Consider the following 17,791-nt stretch of genomic DNA (forward strand, 5'->3'; position numbering starts at 1 on the left):
TAAGGGATTTCTAGAAGAGGTGCAGTGCCTCAGGGATATTTCAATCTTCAACAAGGCCTCAAAGGAAGAAGAGGCTGCTGTATCTCCAGAGTGTGGTTTAGTTATCCTCTGAATATCATCTTTTCATCAGAAAGTTCATTACCACCATCTTCATCACCTGAGAACTCACTGAAAGTGGAAAATATGGAACCACGTTCTAGCTTGACCTGAGAAATCAGAAAGGGACTGATTGTGTTCTCAGGTAATACTACATCATGGTTAAATTTAAAACTGTCCCTCTAGCTAAAGAGTTATGGAAAGGAACAGAGAGGGACAGGCAGCAAATGTTTCTTCAGGAACTGTTAAGTTTGAATGACCCAAGAACATCAAAATAGGGTCATTTGGTGTGGGACAATTGTCTATATTTTGTCAATTATGTTTTAAATAAATGCTGATTGGCCAGTAGCCAGGCAGGAAGTATAGGCGGGACAACCAGATGGAAGTAAAAGCGGGTCAAAAGCTCCCTCTGCAGTCCTGTCCAGACACAGAAGAAGCAAGATGTGACTATGCTGCTGAAAAAGGTACTGAGCCATGTGGCTAACACAGATAAGAATAATGGGCTAATGTAAGTTATAAGAGTAAATAAGAAGCCTGAGCTAATGGGCCAATCAGTTTATGATTATTGTAGACCTCTGTGTGATTTCTTTGGGACTTAACGACTGTGGGAACCAGGCTGGACAGAAACCTCAGACAACAGCCGTTGAGGTAGATTGGTGACTAGATGCACTTTCTGCCAAACCTGAGAACCTGAGTTCAATTCCTGAGACCTACATGATGGAAGAAGAGAACCGACTTTTACAAGTTATACTCTTAACCCTTCCATGTGTGTTGTGGCCCACTTGTATCGACAAAATAAATAAATGCAATTTTTAAAAGGTAAAGAATAGCAAGATAATTTCATAACATTGACAGATTAAATATAATATTTGTGACAGGAATTTTTGCTTCATATCTTGATTCTAGGATTGGCAATGATATCCTAAATGTGTAAAGTTCAGGACCACTAGTTAAGATGATCCGAAAATCTACAGAATCTAAATGCTGCCATTTAGTCTAGGGAAGGTTGTATGCCTGTTTTTGAAATATTTTCAGCACAGCCATTCTTTTGGTTATAAAGAGAACAGTAGATCGTTTTTGTTACCAGTGAGCTCAGCACAATCTCAGGCTGTGAATGTGCAGCCTTGTGCAAAGTCATCCTTTATGTACCTTGGAAAACTGATGGAAAGAACATAGGAAATCACACATCTAATTACCACTATTGCACAAATCTGAGTGGGGATTTAGAAACTTGGAATTTTACATCCTAGTAATGTCCCATTCACCGGCTCCATAGCAAGATGCTTCTTCACTCCATTTTGAAACATCTATTCTTAAAGAAAACTTAGAACACAATAGAAGAATGGGGGAGGAAATCTGCTTTTGTGCTTCTTTTCAGAGTCCTAGACAACCCTGGAAGCAACATGTCTTCCTGGGGGCACAGATGAAAATTGAGCCCTGGTTGAAGCCAGACAAGAGCCAACATTAAGTCTTTGTTCCAAGACTTTGTTCCAACTTCTGTGTCTGCTGAACCTTGAGACCAATACATCTTATAGAACCTTAGTCCCAAATCAATAATTTTATGAGAAATAGCGCAGATGCATTTTATGTTATGTAGGTATCACAGATTCTATTTGTGCTCGATACATTTTTGTTAATCAAGTCTGGAGTTTTCTACCATAGGTTTTTTTTTCTTCAGTTGAATTAGTAGTGTTACTAATTTATTTGTATCTCATGCTTACAGATAGAATGGATAAAAGTAGGCTGCATGTAAAATGTCAATAGCCTCTTTTGATAATACTCCAAACATAATGAAAAGAGAACAAAAAATGAAACAATACCTACTTGGGTTTGAAAAATATTTCACATCCAAGGAGTCTGCCAAAACGTTAACATAAGGGAACAATATCATCAGACAAAAGGGGGAAAAGGCTACTAAAGCAAGTAATGACAAATATGTAGAATGCCAAGCTTCTTTTAAAAATTTTAACACTAACATATGACAACTTCAAAAAATGTTTATTGTTCCAATTTCAACTAAATCAAGACATAATATTCTGTTTTGTATACTGTACATGTTGCCATTTAGAAAACAATGATTTATTTTGTATGATTATAAAGCTGATCTTTTCTCAAAAATCAAGTTGGGTGTTAAAGGTTTTTTTTTGTGCTAATTAGGATATTTCCTGTCCAATTTTTTGCATGAGGGTAGACCTATTTTTCTATAATAGAACAGTGCTCTCAAGGGTGAATTAAGTAGTAATTAATACAATGCCATATGCACATCTGAGTAATATCATACAAATATGAATTAGTGAGCTGTTTTCCTCTATCAAACTGGTTATGAAAACAGCAAAAAAATACATTTCAATGTCCCATCATTCCAAATACTAGGTTCACATGTTACCAGCCTTCAAAGGGAAAAATAACATTTACCTTATTTTGCTAGTTTATGTTTATATAAGTTCTATGAAAAAAGCAGTTTTTGAGATGAATGGAAAACAACTCATAAAAAGTACAGGAACAAAGAGAAGCAAGGCCATGAGAAGGCCAGTCCCAAACCTATCTTGGAATTAAGTTTGTAAGACAAAATTCCCCTACCACCACGACTGACACAAAGAACTCCCTCTTAGAACTACAGAAGCTGCAGCTCTGGAGAACTGTGTTTTTTTCCGATTAGATTTATTCTCATTTTTTTCTTCTCTTTGAGGATTATGTGTTCAGGCTGAGGATGTAAACAACATGTGTTGAGGGATTTGCTGAAGTTGTGGCTACATCCAGAACCGATGGAGGTATAACGGTGCCCTCTGCTGGGAAGAATCAGTAATGATTCCCTGTACATTTTCCGTTGGAGTTGGAGTAACTGTAGGGGTGGGGGTGGGGTAGGGTATTCCCAGGGATGTGTGTCTGGAACAAAAAGTCCCTACAAGTACTCTACAAAAAAAAAATAGTTGCAAAACCCCAAACCACATGAAATTAGCTTGATTTTGAGTTGACAGTGGAATCTGAAACCAGCTGTATTTCATCCTAAAACGTTAGTGCTATAAACCCTTCATCAAACCTGGAGACAATTATTTTCTCACTATCTGGACAAGACCACATTTCCAGTGGCTGAATTTTTCCAGGGAAGAATTTGCTCTCTTGTTTGCCTTTTGTAGAGCTCTATTCCCTCCAACTTGCAAAAGCAAGCCTTGGTTGAGAATGTCCCCATGTGACACTCCTTTCTCATTAAAAAAAAAAAAAATCGTGTGGGAAATTTGTCACAAAAAGCACACATCTCACTGACATCCCCCCCAGCCTCCCTAAAAATGTATGGTAATGACATAATTTGATTTTAAAATGTGATTTGCGAATATTTTGGAGAATTGTGCTATTTCATTTAAGGTGCTATTATCCATTTGCCTCAGTGCTGGATGCACAACAGAAATCCTTAAGCACTTGTAACGTGGTGTCTACGTTCCAGTAAAATGGGGGCTGTAGACGCAAGGCACGGTGATCAGACTTCTGTAACAGGTTTACTGTTGGCTGGGCAGTCGTCAATGGTGTCCACTAACTTGTAGTATGTTAAGGAAACACCCATTTAAATAAAAGCAATAATTAAAATAGGGCGAAAATAAGTTGGCTGAAGGAATTTAAAAATGACCTCAAAACGTATCTTCTTTGGTAAGTCAGTTAAAAATTCAAACCATATTATACAGCCCCAGACTATGCCTTTGGTTGGTTAGGTGAACGATGAAATAAGTCATTCATTTGCTGTTTATATGAGGGGTGAGCTTTACAGATGCCACCACTATAAAGTTGCACCAGGCTTCATGAAGAGCCCTGAACTCCATTTCATGCTCTGCGATCACCATGTTGGAATTCTTATTATATTTTAAAGGGCACTGAATTTTGATTGTTTTCACTAGATTCTAGAAATTACATACGGTGTCTTCTACATACACTGATTGAACATGTTGCTTTTGAGTGGTTCATAAGATGGTGGCCTTGCATTAATGTCTGTAGTCTGATCCTTACGCACACTCCAAGAAATGAGGTAAGACATCCATGAAAGACACGTGAAAAATATATGTCCAATAACAGTTCAGTAAAAGGGCCTAGATGGGCTTTAGCTCAGAAGATAATGGCAAAATCTTTTCCTAGTGGGAAATTTCATAAATGTCTCATATATGATGTGTCACCAGAGTCAGCACTTTTAGAAATGCTATTTAATGCTTATTGCTCTGTCACAAAATAGAAAAGCATGTAAAATACATAGATGTGTTTCTCCTTTTTTCTAGCTAGTCCATCGTGTGCTTTCACTGTTCTCAGTCATGTTAGCTGGATTTGAAGAGGTCATCACATGATCCCAGTGATTTTTTTTTTATTCATATACATATCCCACCATGCACGCTTAAGGATTGATTTGTGCACTGTATTTCAATGATGCTTTTGATCCTAACGTGGAGAATTAAAAAAAAACACAAAGGAGGAGAGAGCTTGAGTTCACATGCCTGTTGCAAACTGCATAGCTGCATCCAAGCTCTCATGGGAAGACATGACAATGCTTCATTGGGGCTACTTATTGTCTAATGGTGTCGGTCCGTTATGTTACAGCTTCATTGTGATTAAACAATGCCTGTGAACTCTAAATCCATACCATCACATAAGCAAGTCAGGGCACATTTTCTCACAGAGTCATTCACATCTGAATACAGAAAAAAAATCAGCGTTCTCTCCCTCTGTCCCTCCCCCTCCTCCTCCTCCTCCTCCTTCTCACTCTCTCTCTCTCCCCCTCTCTTCCCCTCTCTGATAACCTCACTGAGACACAGAAGGTGGCAAGGCTCTATTAAGAAGTCCAGCTGTGTCTATTGGATCGCCAAAGAAACTCAAAGAAGAAAATCAGGCTGTAGCTAACCAAAATCTTCAGTTCTTTATATCCCGAGGTCATGAACTCATTTCTCCATATTCACACTGTCTTATCCAGAAAACAGTCCACTTTGGAGATTGTTTTAAGGAAGTAAAAAATGAAGGACAAAATACGATCTGATGTGAAAGTTGCAGATATATTCAATTCATGAGGGGAAAAGCTACATATATCTATTTTTTAAATTTATTTATTTTTTATTTTATGTGCATTGGTGTTTTGCCTGCATGTTTGTCTGATCTTGGAGTTATAAACAGTTGTGAGATGCCATGTGAGTGCTGGAAATTGAACCCAGGTCCTCTGGAAGAACAGTCAGTGCTCTTAACCGCTGAGCCATCTCTCCAGCCTCCATATATGTAATTTTTTTAAAAAAAAAACAATTCATTTAAGGTGCCATTTCTTTATTCATTTGGCTCAGTGATTAAGAGTACTTCTTGTTGTTGCAAAGGGCCCAGATTTTATTCCCAACACTCATATGAAGGCCTTGGGCATGAGAGACACATATGTTACATAGATGTACACACAGAAAAAAACATGCATACATATGAATTAATAAAATAAATCTAAAAATCTTAAGATATATTGTTCATGTAAAATATTTCATATTGAAATAATAGTGAACTTTTAGAAAATTTATTAATGTATATGTATGTATATTTCTGCATTAAGTATACCTGTATATATGTGAGTAAGTATGTACAAGCATGTGGCTTTGCCTGCAACTTTGAACACAGCCAGAAGAGGATATCAGATACCAAAGAGCTGGATACTTGACTTGTTAAATGGAACCTGAACTCTGCTTCTCATGATTTCTAAACAAGTGCTGTTAACTGCTGAGCCATTTCTTCTGTCTATTGCAATGAATTTCTTAAAAATCAGTGTGCCTTATTAAATAAGAGCTGTGTTGTCCTCACTATCAATGTACTTAGAAAAATAACTGCTGTACAAAAGAAATAAAATAGCCAAGGAGCTTAGCAGAGTAACCAACTATGTTTCTAATTCTGCCCCATCTCGTGGTTTCTTTTAGTATATTCTGTTTCTAGGACTTCGTCTCTTTAATTTTTAATGCAGCAAAATAAAACTTTAAAATCCATTCTGGATTTTTTTTCTGTGTATATTCATGTGTGTGTTTGTGTGTGTGTTTGTGTGTGTGTGTGTGTGTGTGTGTGTGTGTGTGTGTATAGTAGAGGAGCATGAGCAAGTCAGATGCTGAGGCTGGATTTCTTCCTTAATCATGTTACACCTTATTTTTGAGACAGGGACTCTCACTTGACCCGAAGCGTTTTGCTTCAACCAGACTGACTGGCTATCAAACACCACAGTTGCTACTGTCTCTCTACCTCTTTAGCACCAGGATTACAGAAACACGTCACCAAGTTGTACATGGATTCTGGGGATCCATCTAAGGTCCTCATGCTTGATCAACAAGCACTTTATCTGAGCCATCTGTCCAGCCCTCTGCTACATATTGTTAAGCTTCTCCTTGTGGCTAAAGCTGTGTAAGGGAGAAGGCAAATAACAAATTATAGGTCTTGAGGATTTTGTTTCAGCCAAACCTTAAGGCAGATTTCTCACTAGATCAGAACCGGCAAGTTGATAGCATCTACATAATGACTGAGAAGCACTCTCATTCTTTACAAATGAATAATCTAGTATAAAAAAGCAATCTCCCAAGAAGCCAACACTATAGCTCTCTATGAAGGCAAAAGGGGAGAATTTTTCAAGTCGATTATGTACTTGTAGCACAATCAAAACAGAAAGGAGGTGTTTCTAATAGTGTGGCTTTATGAATCTGGGTAGGAGTGAAGGCTGCTGATTTTCTGCATTCAGTCTGCAGTATAAATTTTAGTCAAGTGTTTCTTTCTATGAGAAAAAAATAGAGTACATCTGACTAAATATTACAGACAAGCCTCGTTGAATTAAACCACTGTCTGGCAGAATTTGTAAGAGAAACATACAATCGTGTGAGCAGCACTTGGCTTCACAAAAAGATGGCATAACAGGATCGGGTCCAAGAACAGCAGGGCTGACCTTTGCCCTCCTCCACGTTCTGAACAGCAACGAACTCACATGTTTTGAAGTTGAGCTTTCTGGTCCTTGTAACCACCATGCTTCGGTACTTTGGCAATGTGCTGACCCACATTTTTGGTGGCCAAACTGTGGTTAGTGTGGGCAGGAGAACCAGAAACTGCTGACTAATCCTTTTCTGGAACTTGTGGGCTACACAGGAACCTGTGGGCAATGGTTGGACTCATCTACGTTGCCCAGAGCACATGATGAAGCGGGCCTGGAAAGGCTTGCAATTAGCCAGGGTTACCCCGCTACACTTTGATCCCAGTGGAATGCTCTGAAGAGCTGAAGTAAAGAAGCAAGTCTGCAGGAGAATGTCTGTTTATGTAACGCCTGTTAAGTGACACAAGGAAAAGCTACGCTGTTTCCATTTCCTCTTTAGTATTTCTAAACTCTGCCCTTTGAATTATCAAGGACTACCTCGTCAAGGATGTCTGTCAATACAACATGAAAGAAAATTGGCCTTAACTGCCAAGTTAAAGAGGATTTTGCAATTTCTCTCAAGGCTCCGGAGGGCATTGTCTTTCTAATACCTAAAGCAGTGGTTCTCAGACTGGTCCCTGGATCATTGGCCCCAGCAGAAGGGAGGAGGGAAACAGGCAGAAATGCAGACTCTCTGGCTCCAACCCAGTCCTGCTGAATCAGAGCTATGTGACTGGGCCCCGCAACCTGTTTTAACAAGTTTCCCATGTGATACTCTTGCCTGTTCAACTTGGGCACTGATGTAAAGAGTTTCTGTGGAGGTGATTCTGGGACAATGAGCAGCACTGGACCCCTATGGGAAATATATGTCAAAAGAAGTACTACAACTTTGTACTTTGCCCATGAACTCATATTAGTCTGCTTTAGCTGAAGAAAGTCAGTTCTCGGTTTCTTCAAATTCCATTATTGGAGTTTTTCAAATTTGAATTTCAGAAGACATTCCTAAAAGTTCAAAGCGCAACATATAATTTATTTTATTAGATGCATATTGATATTAATCTGTACCATTAGTGGTTCCTGAGGTCGTTTTTGGATATTGTGGTGGGCTTCTGTGAAAACGAGACGTTTATTGTCTCTTTGAGATAACTTTTCCTGCCTTCATAGTGTCAAAAGATTTCAGAGACAAGGTGGATTTTCTAATCATTAGCCATATTTTCACCCATGAAGAAATGCCAATGAAAAGATGGTGTGTACAAGAATTTACAGAGAGACTCTCAGGAATTTCGTGAAAGGAGGAGGCTAGCTAATCTCCGAATCCCCCCACTGGAATCTGACAGTGGAGACCATATTTTATATAGCTCCTCTCTTCTCCTGCAGTACTGCTCTTGGAAGTGTTGGCACCATGCAATACGTGTTTCTTGGTAAATGATATGAAATCAAATGTGAGTTCCTTTTCCCCTCCTCCTGCAAAGGGTAGAGGATATTTTTTTTCTAGTTGTCCATAGGGATGGATAAAAATGAGACATTACTTTAGCTTCTATTAAATAATAGACTATTTCTTTTCAGCTAGTAATCTAGAGGCCCATGAGTGTGTCAAGTGGACTCTATTAATAATAGGGCCCAGGACAATGAACAGGGATTACCATCTCTGAGATCTGTGAAAAGGTTCTTTAGAGATGTTTATGTAGCATATGCTCATTACTACGTCTGGCCCACGTCAATTTTATTCAGCACCATAAAAACAGACTTAGCGTATGATATTTTAAGCATCTTACACAAAGTGAGATTTATGCTATTGGGCGTGACTTTGGGTCTTCCACTGCACCCGGTTTTCCACAGGTCTGGAGAAGCAAGAGACTGTTTCTTTATGCATTGGGGGTGTAAAGTGGTAAGTAAGCCCTCTCCTTCTCCCTTCTAATATCACCAGGAATGAATAGGCAGCGTGTTTCCCATAATTCAGCAATAACTGGGCTATTATTCTTTAATGCTTCAGTTTATTAATGTAACCACTGTGTCATTCCTACCATACCCATGTAATTAAATTACTCCATAGACATTTGATATGGAGCTCTCAATCCCTACAAAAGCTCAGAATTTCTATACCCCTTTGTGAGTCCCTAATGAATGGGTGACACAGACACTTCTGTCATCCATGTTCACTCCCTGTCCTCTCCTGACCGCTCTCCTGTGTCATGAAGGCTTATTTCTGCAGAGAAACTAGGGACTGTTCAAAAGAGCAGGGTCATGTTTCCAGCGGCAGCAAGCTTGAGACATGCTATCACCTTCTGTGTTCTTTGTCCAGCCAAAGCAGAGGCTGCCCAAATTAAAATTCCAAAACCATGTCTGCCCCAGTGGATCAACAGTGCATTCTTAAACCTTAGTTACTGAATGCTAATCCTTGCTTAAGTCATGAGTATAAAGGGAAAATAAACTGCAAAATTAACTTCAAAAGTAAAGCGATTATTATGTATATCTAAATTAATGCTAACCCCTGACTTTTTAGGTAAAAATATTTTTTCCTTAAAAATGAAATATTTAAACTTTGAATCTTATAACTGCACCTATAAAAGTGGAATGTCAATAATCCACTTTACAAAAAGTATTTATGATTATCAATAAAATAACGGGGCTCTTATAAAACTCTTGAGTGTTGACTTCCAGTTGCTAATTTCAAAACACAGTTTGAAATGATGTAGGACTTTACTTGGACGTGAACTCTTTGAAATAATCAAAGTGGATTTTATGATAATATCTTTTTCATTTATAGACATGGCACATTAGAGATTCTACATTTTTTAAAAGATAAAAAAGCTTATATGTGACAGCTAGCAATATACAGATTATATATAATAGTTTAATGTATATAGTAACACATGCTACATATTTGATGTGAAAGGAGAGTGTAGATTTACATATAATCTTGGACAGCTAACCTTTTTCTTACATGCCCATTAATTATTTATCTATTCATTATCCATCCAATTTCATACATATATTTAATGTATTTTGGTCATTTCCACCCCTTCATCTAGCACTTGCTTTCACTCCTCTTCTATTTTCATTGAACTCTTTTTTATTTGATATCTAAATTCTGAACAAGAAAATTACATAAGAGGATATGTAAGTAAATAGAATAATAATTTAGATTTAATCTAAAACGTTACTGCTATGCTTTTATAAGAAGATAACCAAACTAAAACATTTGATGGTTAAAGATTAGAACCATTTCCAAACAACTGATCTCTCGCATTAAAAAACTTCAGAGATGAAATCACACCTAAGTGAAATGTAAAAAATTTCAGATATGGTTGAAGTAAGAATGACAATTACTCTACTATCGTTACTGCTCTTTAGCATTAGACTTTGTTTACACACATACACATATACATATATACAGTCATGCTAATAGTCGAAATGAAAAAGCTGGGAGAGCTACTAAAGTTAGCATTTAATAATCACAAAAGGGAAATTATTAGAAGATAAGTCAATAATGATATATCTGTGCATAACTAAGGAGATTAAAAAGACAAATCCATGATCATAGTTTTAAATATCTATACTTTCTTACCAGTAACAAATTAAATAATTTTGCCAAAAAGTTTAAGGGTATTAAGAAAAACCCAAGTAGGGCTGCCAAAATGGTTTAACAGGTGAAGGCATTTGCCACCAAGCCTGAAGACCTGAGTTCGATATCTGAATCCTTATTATGGAAGGAGAGAATTAACTCCTGCAAGTTAGTTGACCTCCACATGTATGTCACGGCATACCCCCATACACATACATGTGTACACACACACACACGTCTTGTGCACACAGTAATTAAATAAATGCAAAAAATTAAAACAGAGGGCTGGAGAGATGGCTCAGCGGTTAAGAGCATTGCCTGCTCTTCCAAAGGTCCTGAGTTCAATTCCCAGCAACCACATGGTGGCTCACAACCATCTGTAATGAGGCCTGGTGCCCTCTTCAGGCATGCATGTAGACAGAATATTATATACATAATAAATAAGTAAATAAATAAATAAATATTTAAAAAAAAATTAAAACAGACTGGGTGGTGGTGGTGCACGCCTTTAATCACAGCACTCAGGAGGCAGGCAGATCTCTGTGAGTTCGAGGCAGCCTGGTTTACAAGAGCTAGTTACAGGACAGCTAGGGCTACACAGTGAAGCCCTGTCTCAAAAAACAAACAAACAAAAATTAAAACATAAAAAAAGCCATTAAACACTTGAAAAATGAAATAACCCACTGCCAGGTAAGCAATAAATAGAAGAATGACAAGAAAATTTAGAAAATGTTTAAACTTTCACAGTATGCCAAAATTTATGAGATGTACTTTGAGTCACCGATTGTAAATCCCTAGAGTCAAATGGCTACAAAAAGCCGGGCAGTGGTGGCACATGCCTTTAACCCCAGCACTTAGCAGGCGAATCTTTGTGAATTCGAGGCCAGCCTGGACAACAGAGTGAGTGCCAGGACAGGCTCCAAAGCTACGGAGAAACCCTGTCTCAAAAAATATTTTTTTAAAAAAAGCACAATCAATGATGTACATTCCCATCTTAGTTAACTCAGTAAAATAGTATAAATCAAACTTAGAGTTATAGAAAGAAATGGAAAAACAAGAATACAGGCAATAAATAAAAGATGACAATTCAAATATTTAACACAGTTAAGAATTTATGGCACAAAAAACAAACAAAAAAACACAAAAAAAGAGTGAAGACCAGAGAGAAGAACCACAGTAGGAGAGAACTAACTACTGAAGGTTGTCCTTCGCCCTATCCCCTACACATCCCCTATCCCCTACATACACAAACACATGCCCATACAATGATAATGATGAATGCAATTCTTAAAGCTTTTAAAAGTTGATTCCTGAAACTTATTTTTTTAAAGAAATGGATGAATTCTTAGCAGTACTTATCATGGAAGAAGAGAGAAAGCTCAAATCAGTTTTATAATAAATAAGTGGTAGCATATTCTTCAAGATTCCATGCACTTCAATGAAAGGATAAAATTGCAATTTAGTACTAATGATATCAACAATGTAGTTGAGAGAGATAAATGTGAAGAATCACAAACGTTAGAAACAGATACAAGGGAAAATAAGGTAATCTTGCTACTTTTGTATATCTAGTAAAGAAATTGCAATGAAATAAAAATTATTTCCCTAGAAAAATACAGGCCATGAATTTGGAAGAGAGCAAGGAGAGGAATACAGGGTGGTTTGAAGGGAGGAAAGAGAAGAAGGAAATGATGCCATTATATTATAATCTCAAATTAAGGTAATAATAAAAAAAAGAATTTCAGGGAGTTTCACTACTGATTGAAAGAAGGTAGAAATAGTACTCATTTTATATAAACTTTCTGAGAACATGGGAGGAAGAACTGTTTCCCTGACTTATGAAGGTGACATAAAGCCGAGTAAATCTGATAAAACAGAGAATAAGAAAATAAAATCATGAATTGACATCACTCATGAAAATAGACATTAAAAACTTGAAATACGAGTAAACTGAGTCCAGAAGCATGTAAAAAGCCAAATACATCATGGTCAGGGATGTAAGTTTAGTTTAACCTGCAAAACTAACCAAATTTGTAATATTTGCATAACCAGTTTGTAACATTTGCAGAAGGAAGAAAACCAGATGATCATTTTTTTAAAGACAGAAAGATAATCTTATAAATTTTCTCATTCACTCAACAAAGTAGAGCTCTCTGTAAATTAAGAATTGGAGGCACATTTATTAAAGTGATAAAGGACATCTAAAGTAGACCTTCAGGTACTGGAGAGATGGATCAGTGGTTAAGAGTACTTGCTGTCTTTGCAGAGGACTGGAGCTCAGTTCCCAGCACCCACATGGTGACTTACACCTATCTGTTCCTCTTCTCATCAAACACATACATAGCTGATACAAGATATGGATCTAGAATATACAAAACATCCCTATACTTTCGTATTATGAAGGCTGTCAACCCAACAAAAATGAGCAAAACATGCAAACAGACATGTTACTGCCAAAGGCATATGAGTTGCCAGTAAGTACAGTGATGCGTATTTCAGTATCATTGGCATCAGGCAAATATAAATGAAAGTGAAAACAAATACGACTTCATACTCGGTGGAATAGCAAGATGTGGAGTAACACATTGCCACTGAGTGTATAAGAAACAATAGTTAGTAGCTTCTTGCATATTTAAGTAAATACGCTCTGTGATGGGAAATTTCACTCCCAAGTATTTGCTTCAGGTAAGGATCCCCACAGAAACTTGTTCACAAATGTTTTTAAACATTTGAATTCACAATACCCACGAGCAGCATATAAGCTAAATGCTTAACACAAAGTAGGTAGAAAACCTATCATTATGAAGTAGCAACAAAAATAATTTCATGTTGGGGATCAGCACAACACAAGGAACTGCATTAAAGGGTCAAAGCATTAGGAAGGTTGAGAATGACTCCTCTAGAGGATTTGTGTCTATATATACGAAAGCAAGTCCTATTGAGAAAGTATTTATGTATATGAAAATTATTTTGATGAAGCACATTCACAGTTATATTTATACCAAGTGTGTATCATCACACAAGTGTGTATCATACATACCCTTATTTCAAATTTGTGCCTGATTTCCCCTCTGGATTGGGGAAACAAGGAGTGTTAGAATATTGTTTTTCATTTCTTAACAAAGAAGTTGAAAAATGCTAATGGAAACTGTATTTTGATCCCTTCAAACATAAGCTCCAAGGATAAGAGTTATTTGACAGACTTTCTTAGAAATCTTGAAAGACTGGTTTCTACTGAACCCAGAAAATTCATCAACATACACGACAGGACCCTTGTACACAGATAATACTAATACTCAATGTATGTATTGAAATTCTTTTTTTTTAATCCTTAAGTCTCCTGCACTCAAGGTGAATTTTGGTGTCTAATTAAGCAGTTTTGATGTGTACACATGAGCCAACACAAGGTTAAAGATGTCACTGTAGACATTGGCAGAGCCGGGAAGGGCAAAGATCACCAGCAGGTAGCTGCCATCATCTCGGTAGCTGCCGCTGAGAAGATTCTCAGAGTAGATGTCCATGAAAATGTGTGGGGCAGGCAGCAAGAGAAGAAGAAAAGGTGAGCATGGGATGGTGCTGGAAGGAGACACCGCAAAAGAAGAGAAGATGAAAATGACAGGAAGAAGCAAAGGAAATCTCCTCAAGGCACACGAGTGTCCAGGCCCCTGCCTTGTGGATCTAACTGCCAGCTCCACCCATAGATAATTCTACAGGCCCCAATGGCTTTCACTTGCCCCCATCCTCCAGAATAAAAAGTTCAAGCTCTGTACTTGAAGTTCCACCAATCCCTATCCTTGGAAGCTTCACTCTTGAAAGCTCTGCCCCACTGCATTCCCCAAGAAAAGCTATATAAAGCCTGTCTTCTGCTCAGTTCTCTGCTGTTTCTTGCCTTGCAGTGTCAGCCACCCTCATGTTTTTTTTTTTCCTCCCAATAAATCTCTTGTGTGAAGTTTGTTGAGCTTTGTGACTTTGTTGTATTCCTTGGCTCCTGACTGTCAGGATGCCTTTCCATCTGAGCTGTACCGTTTACACAAAGAGGAACAGGGGAAAAACAGAGTAGATAGCATGGGTCAGATAGAGGAAAGTCAAGGCTTAGAAGAAAAACAAGGGGCATCAACATTGACAAAAGAATAGAAAGGAAGAAATGCAGGATGGCAGATTTAGAAAGAGACTGATAGAAAAAAGTGATGATGATGATAATGATGATGATTTAATCTTAGCACTAGGGAGGCAACAGCAGACAGAGCTCTATGAGTTCAAGGGCAGCCTGGTATACATAGCAAGTTCTAGGCCTATCATGTTTACAAAGTGAGACCTGGCTGTAAAGAAAAAAGAGGAGGACAAGAGAGAGAGAGAGAGAGAGAGAGAGAGAGAGAGAGAGAGAGAGAAGCAGAGATAAGGTGAAGACAAGGATAGAGAAAGGAAGAGGAAGGGAGGCTACTCAAAGCCATGTTGGCCATGGTATAGGTAGGCCTCTGCTGGGCAGCATCATTGTGATGTATAGTCTAGCTACCATGTGGGTAAAACCTTCTTGAAATCGTCCCTGGAGCTGCCAATAGTGAAATGCCACGTTCTGAGGACACAGCTGGGAAACTTGGCAGTCACCGCTGTAACAATCAGGTAGGTTCCTGCTCTAACCATCCCAATGAGATAGTCTGCTCTAACAATCAGGTAGATGCCCTGCTTATCACCAGGTGTTCTGACCTAACCATTAGGTAGGTAGGTGTACTGCTCATCAGGTAGGTGCCCTGCTCTAGCCATTAGGTAGGTGTCCTAATCTTAGTAGAGTAGCAGCGACTTCCTGGTTTCTTTGATGAATTCTAAAAGGCATTATATTTTCCTGATCCATTAGGGATCCGGTTTTCAAAATAAGGAAGGCTTGCCAAGTGAGAAATGTCACAGTAAAAGAAAGGTGGCTGTGCACTAGAAGCAGAAGTTGCAATCCTTAAGTCAAACCACTGGAGGTACGTAGTTCTTCCCGCTCTCCTCAAATTAAGGGAGGGCTTTGGTTATCACAACCAGATCCTCTGTAAGAAGAGGGAGGCCATGCCCAAGAATTAGCAGGACCAAGAACAGAAAAGCAAAACACAGGCTTCTGTGCTGTTTTTCTCCAGTCTTTAAGTATCTTAGGCATAGCAAACACACTGGTACCTAGTGGGATTTGAATTTCAGACAAACCATAGCAGAACAAATACTTTCTAAAGCTATCCATATTCCAACAGAGAGAGGAAGCGAGAAACAAAGTACTTTGAAAACAGAGCTAAAGTGAGAAGACAAAATGACCGACTTCTGGGATCAGCTGTCTGATGAGGAAAGGGTATGCAATGCTTCAAAATTCATCATCCAGGCACCTCCAGGGGAGTTTAAGGAAGTCCTCAACGATGTTCGTCTGCTGCGTAATAATGACAATATTCTCAGGGAAGGGTAGCACAGGCAATTGCCCAATATAACATGAATCGATTCACACCTGTGAAGATACAAGGCTGTGAGGACCAGGTCTTAGTCACAGAACATGGTGCTCTAGGTAACAACAGCTTTTTAGATCCAAGAAACAAAATTTCTTTTAAGTGAGATCACTTATGAATAGAAGCACTTGACCCCCCCCCCCCCAGCCAAAGATTGTAGATGAAGGTTTAAACTCTTGGAGAGATTCCTGTGAAGGGGCTTTAAAAACCTATATAAAACAGTATTATTTTATTGGCTTTAGTGCAGTTTACGCTAAAATTATACATGGGCAAAAGACCATTATTACATGCATTGCAATTCACCAGTTTCAGCCTCAATACTTTTGGAATGGATATTGGCGATCAGAATGGCAGCTTACCATCATACTACCAAAAGCCCAGGTAGTTGGAGTACTCCAGGCCCACCTACATTATTATGAAAATGGCAAGGTCCAGCTGATTAGCCATAAAGATATACAAGAGTCAATGACTGTCTTCAATGAAGTTCAAGCTACCAAGGAGTTTAATCAAGATCATAGAGAGCGCAGAAACAGGGTAACAGGCAGCAGTTAACGACAACTATCAAACAATGGCTCGTACAATGTTCAAAGCCCTGTGCGGAAAGTTTCCAAGTACTTATACCAATATTGGCTGCAACAAGCTACTTACCAAGATCGACAAAGAACTTTAACATGCTTAAAGGCTGACTGTAGGAGTCTCCAGTACGTGGGTGGGGAAGGCCCAAGAGGGTGTGCTCATACAATAAGTAAGTAATAAACAAATGAGAGTGATACTTTGATTAAGGAAGTTAAGAGATCTTCTTGTTTCATGAGATACTACTGAACCTATAGCACTGTTTTAATTCTTTTGTGTGTTCTCTTCCTTGTAGTTTTAGGTTATCTTATATTTATATATTTGTGAGTCTTTTTGTTAATCTGCTACATTTAATACCAAGGAGATCTTCCCTGAAGTCATTTTATTCTTTAGAAAATTTCCTAGACATGAAGTTCTGGTACTGGTTTATATAGATAAGCCACTCATTCCTTTTTATCCCTATGTTTTAAGGTACTTTCAGTACTTCAGTGGCTTTTACTGATCCACCAACTGCTAAAGAGTTTACACTACAAACTGTAGCTAAGTATATGGTACACCTTTTCTTCTTCTACCTTGTTTATAGCATAGTATAACTATAGTTTTCAGACATTTGGATTAGGATTTTTCTTGTCCATGTTGGGAGGCAAAAGGAGTTTCCTGGAAATTCCATGGCATCAGCTTGTCTGGGGACTTATTTTAAACACAAAGACATGAACCACATGTCCTGCACATAAACATTTGCTTATTTTCATTCCTTAGTCGTCTCCTCCCATCTAGTTCCATTGTAGCTAAAAACATCAGTATTTTAGAAGTGGTTCATCCATTTATGTCTCTGTTTAATATTCAAGAACTGCTGACATACTGTTGATGCAGTAGAGTATAAAACTTGAATAATGCAGACATTAAAGGAACAATAGGTATCTGTGCTTTCATGTTCTTTGCTAGGATTGTTCTATAAACAGATGAATCAAATACCCATGGCATTTAGAAACCAGAAAAGGAGAACTCCCAGGCAGTGTCTTACTATTGTAGTTTGGTATTTCAGAGAATTCTATGCTCTCTTCTAAACAAGGGTGTAAAACCCATTCCAAATTACTCTTCCTCTATCACCCTACCCACCAAGAACTCATAGGTGACTGTGTTATAGCAACCTTCCCAGGTATATTGGTGGGTATGTGAGTCATAACAATTGACAACTGCAGATTCATTTACATT

The 17,791-nt window shown here is 38.1% G+C and overlaps 1 protein-coding gene and 1 pseudogene across 2 annotated transcripts in view; one reads left to right on the forward strand and one right to left on the reverse strand.

The window, feature by feature from the left end:
* Mid1 (midline 1) overlaps positions 1 to 17,791 on the reverse strand; it is a 356,681-nt gene that overhangs the window by 251,973 nt on the left and 86,917 nt on the right. The window lies entirely within an intron of this gene.
* On the forward strand, positions 15,817 to 16,682 carry LOC125408156 (F-actin-capping protein subunit alpha-1-like; annotated as a pseudogene).

Source organism: Myodes glareolus, chromosome X (assembly GCF_982192425.1).
Source record: "Myodes glareolus chromosome X, mMyoGla1.1, whole genome shotgun sequence".
NCBI classification, from domain to species: Eukaryota; Metazoa; Chordata; class Mammalia; order Rodentia; family Cricetidae; genus Myodes; species Myodes glareolus.